This window comes from Anastrepha obliqua, chromosome 6 (assembly GCF_027943255.1).
Source record: "Anastrepha obliqua isolate idAnaObli1 chromosome 6, idAnaObli1_1.0, whole genome shotgun sequence".
In the NCBI taxonomy this organism is placed as follows: domain Eukaryota; kingdom Metazoa; phylum Arthropoda; class Insecta; order Diptera; family Tephritidae; genus Anastrepha; species Anastrepha obliqua.
Genome location: NC_072897.1, coordinates 42,584,633 through 42,589,554, shown reverse-complemented (window position 1 = coordinate 42,589,554; position 4,922 = coordinate 42,584,633). Strand labels below are relative to the sequence as shown.

The window sequence follows — 4,922 nt, the reverse complement described above, 5'->3', positions numbered from 1 at the left end:
ATCTACAGCTTTCTTAGTGAAAAACATTACAAAACTGATTGAAAACACCCGCAAAAGAAAACGAAAATATATAAAAGTACTAATCTAGATGTGCTCTTCATCCAATTGACAAAGAGGCCTTTTTCAGGGACACCAAGTATTAAACAAAGAGGCAGAATTTCTTAATATGCATATATAATTTTGATAACAAACAGTAATATCTATATCCTTAATAATATCAATAACCGCTTAAGTCGATCACTGTTCCATAAACGCAATTCTTAAGTCTACAAAAACGATTTCTTTGTGATCACAAATATTTGCATGCACAGTTAAGGAATGCAACCGCTTTCCCACCGAAACTGCTGACACTAACTTAAATATCAAATTATCTGAAATAACAAAACAATAGCACAACAAGTTAAGGAATGCAACCGCTTTCCTACCGAACCTGCTGACACCGACTTAAATATCAAATTCTGTGGAATAACAAAGCGACAGCAACCGACAGCAGCTTAGCTTAGTTTAAGAATTGTATAATCAAATAAAGTTAGACTCAATTTGGAGTTTCGACTGACAAGTCAACCCGTGAATATTTAATTGGCGCCCAACGCAAGGGGCCTAAGAATATAAAAATTAATTATTGATCGGAAAAGGACTTTGGACAATCCTTAGGATCAAAGTTTTTAAAATTGCTATAAAAAGTATCCTTGAAAAAAAGAAGGAGAAATAAAGCAATAAGTGTTAATTTTTATTTTCTGTGCCCACAATCAACTAACTGAAATTGACGTAGTTTGAGACTCATCAATCAAGTTATCCTAGATATCTGGACATTAAGGACCTCCAAAGGACAAAGGAGCTCTACCAGAAATCACAGCAATCAAGTATCCTATCACTGGAGAAAAGTAAACAAATTAATTTTAAGTGAATAATTTTAAGTGAATAATTTTAAGGGAATAAATTGTGAAGTGACAAAGTGAATAAATTTATAAAGGGACAAAATGAGTACGGATAGTGAAATTTTAGCACAACTTATTGCAGCTCAGACACACGATTTAAAAATTGAAATAGAGCAATTAAGACTTCAATTAGGAAATTTGACAAACACACATAATGTGACAGAATTCGAGACACAAAGCATTTCAGAAACAATTCAATGTAGTGAGACTTTAGATATCATAAAATCATTACCCGAATTCAATGGTAAGGGCTACGTGAGCTGGAGAGAAGAAGCTCATAACACTATTTTATTGTACGTTAAAGGAAGTAGGAAATATTTTGCTGCATCAACTATTCTCAGGAATAAAATTACACAAGAAGCCAACGATACTCTAACAAATCATGGCACAGTTCTTAATTTTGAGGCCATCATAAGCCGACTAGACTTTGCTTATGCAGATAAACGTCCTCTGCATATATTAGAAAAAAAAAATACCAGTCTAACGGTTAGACGGGATAGAAGTGAAACCTTCCGTAAGACAAACTGAGAGAGAATGAGACGAAAGCAGCATTAGGGGCGGGATAATTATAGGTTCATTATAATATTGCTATAAAGTTCATATTTTATTTTCTTCATTTTATTATTATTCATCCTCAATGTTTTCAATTTCAACAAATGATACGAGTGGCTTATGATAGCTAAAATATGATACAAATGCTTTGGTTTCGATGTTGTCAAAAAAAATACCCAAACGGACCGAAGAAACAGACTTACACATTTCTTCCATTTTCGTCTACTTGTATTCATATAAAAATTTATGTCTCTTCCCACCAAAGCTAAATGTATTAGTATATTTCTTCTTGTATTTATTCAAGGCCGAAATCCCGGCGGTACTGCAATACCGGGCCAACCCGTGGCAGAGGTGGACCAAGCCCTTAAAACACTCCGCCCATTTCCAAAAATCAGTTTAACATTTGTTGTCCTCCGATGGAGGATCTATCAGATGTTAAGCTACAAAGCTACACTTTGATCTTAGCCATAAGGCCGAGAAGCGATAACCATACACAACCAACAAACTCAATATATTTTCAATACATTTTCTAATAAACCTTTTGAGAATTACACGCTCACAAAAATTAATGTACGAAATATTTATACCGATTCACTTAAACTGACTTTCAGTATCTAAACCAAACATAGAAGAGCCAACAAGCAACGGCGAGCTGTTTGATTTCATGTTCGTGCCTGTGTATGTGCATTTGTGCGTTCATATCGCCACAGTGCATGACTACCAGCCTTGGCTGAGCACAGTAAGAAAATGTATTCGAGCGTATATATGTATGTATGTACGTTAGTGTGTTTGTACGATTGTGCTCTGCGCTCAGCTTTGTGTCGATTTTACTGTGCGCTGCGCGGGTTGGGGTATTCTTGCAGAATGTAAAGATGATTCACACACTGTCGACCGACTGGGTACACTTGTCACAAGTGATGATATGTATAATTTTTATATGAAAAATCAAGGCGAATCTATTGAAGGTGGTTAGCAATAATTTGATTTGTTATTTTTTTCTTCAGCCGTGTACATTTGGATGTCAACACAAAATTGAATTACGAAACGTTTTACTTAGCTTAGTGTATGAATTCATCTTGGAAAAAATTCAATTTTCTTCTATAATAAAATTTTAATAAAAAAAACTCTTTTCAATAAATAATCAGAAATGTCCCACAATGCAAATCTCAAAAAAAAAATTCCATTTTCGTCTACTTGTATTCATATAAAAATTTATGTCTCTTCTCACCAAAGCTAAATGTCAAGAATGATAGAAACAAGATTGCGCCCATCAGAGCGTACGTGACGTCACGTTTGCTGAGTTGTGCAGTATTGCCAACCATTTGCTCTTCGCAATAAATTTAGTGCTTTAATTTAAAGCTACCGAAACTGTAAGTTAAAAAAAACTGTATTAATAAAGAAAGAATGTTGTAAAAGGTCACTCTGAGAAGATTTTAGTGCTAATGAAAATTAGTTGATTCTTATCAAATTTAGTATTTTGAAAAAATGGTGGGAAAAATCTTAAATATTTTGCAAATCATATTAAATTGTTCAACCAAGTCGTGGATCTACACATCTTATAGTGTCTAATATTGTTGCACAGCCGCTGATAAGATTGAACAATGTGTGAATGTGGATTTTAATAGTGCTGATGGAGTTGCGCCAGGAGAAGTGCCTTGAACGGATGGTGCCACTGGATGGATGGCGGAGGCAGTGTACTCAGTCCGTGGATCGGTGCTCAGTTCCTATTCCTATAGACATTTTAAAACATTTAACTTTAATTTAATTAAATATTATAAGCATATGTATGCAGAGCGCCTCATCCTTTGGAAATATAAAAAAGCTTATATCACACGCTTTATTGAGGTTCTTACTAGCACAATTTTTCACTGCACATTTCATGTTTTCTTATTTTTCACTTATACGAGTACACTTTCACGAATTATCTTATTTTTGCGTAAATATTCACTAAAACGTTTGTTACCGTTTGTTCTTATTAACGCACACTCCAAAGAAAAAACGAATATTCATAAACATCAACAATAACCGCAATCATGGGCAATGTGACCAGATCTCTGAGAAGATTTTAGTGCTAATGAAAATTTTTTTACTCTTATAAAATTTGATAATTTGAAAGTGCAAATTTAATTTTTGGCTCCATTTAAGGCTATGCAAAAATATTAAATGCCCCTCTCTCAACTTTACTTAAGATTGAAAACCTTTTTACACATTTTAAAAAGCCTTTGAATTTATTGAATGCGAATTGAAACCATAGAGGAGTAATCGTTTCTTCCGGTCATCAATCCTTAGTGAGACATAGAGCATCAAGATATGTATTCATAGTAAAAATAAGCAACAAAATACCAGAAAATAGTAAAGAAACCATACTGACATTTTTACAAAAAGAGTACCTTATCTAGTTACATAACTTCAAATATAGCAAAAAAGTCTTTCCCTTAACAAAAGAGTTTCGCTTAACAAAAACAACTCATAAATTAAATTGTACATAAGCATAACACATTTATTTAAAAAAAACGCACATTCTACAGACAATTTGTCACGCATACAAAGTTCTTTAAGTAACACAATAAAAATTTCGTGTTTTATTTTCTTTAAATGGGCATTTAGTGCGTTTTTATATCCAAAGCTAGGCAACTCTGCAGTAGCGAGAGAGAGATTTGACTGCCGAAAGCAGAAGAACACTAACAACACCGGCAATCGCGGGCAATGCCACCAGATGTTAAAAAAAAGTAAAGCTAAATAAAACTGAGTGAATTATTTAAATAATCATTAAAAAATGTATATTTTACGAAATTATGAACATGACAGTTTAATTAGAACAGCTAGGAAAATGTCATGAAGAAAGAACTTAAACTCCGAGACAAAAAATAATAAAAATAACAAAAAAAATGCTAAATCAAGTTACGAAAATGGTAATCTGGCCATACTTGAGCTAAAATCACGTAACTAGTTGTCAAATTCGCTGAGCGCAAAGTAACGGGACCACGATGGGCGCAATCTCATTATTCTTTGCATCATGGCTAAATGTATTAGTATATTTCTTCTTGTATTTATTCAAGGCCGAAATCCCGGCGGTACTGCAATACCGGGCCAACCCGTGGCAGAGGTGGACCAAGCCCTTAAAACACTCCGCCCATTTCCAAAAATCAGTTTAACATTTGTTGTCCTCCGATAGAGGATCTATCAGATGTTAAGCTGATAAGATAACCATACACAACCAACAAACTCAATACATTTTCAATGCATTTTCTAATAAACCTTTTGAGAATTACACGCTCACAAAAATTATTTATATCAACATATAATATAACGCTTCGTAACTAAATAACTTTTAGGCCAAAGCCTACAGCATGACGCGGTAGCCGAGCGACTAGCAATGTGAGCTTCCGATCCAAAATCCTTGGTTCGAATCACGTTTATATCAACATATAA

The 4,922-nt window shown here is 33.9% G+C and overlaps 1 non-coding gene and 1 pseudogene across 1 annotated transcript; both read right to left on the bottom strand.

Annotated features, from left to right (window-relative positions):
- Positions 1–1,785: 1,785 nt before the first annotated feature.
- Positions 1,786–1,975, bottom strand: LOC129251103 (U2 spliceosomal RNA). The gene has a single exon (XR_008582916.1). It is a non-coding gene; the product is annotated as a U2 spliceosomal RNA (small nuclear RNA).
- Positions 1,976–4,540: 2,565 nt separating this feature from the next.
- Positions 4,541–4,715, bottom strand: LOC129251003 (U2 spliceosomal RNA; annotated as a pseudogene).
- Between the last annotated feature and the right edge of the window lie 207 nt (positions 4,716–4,922).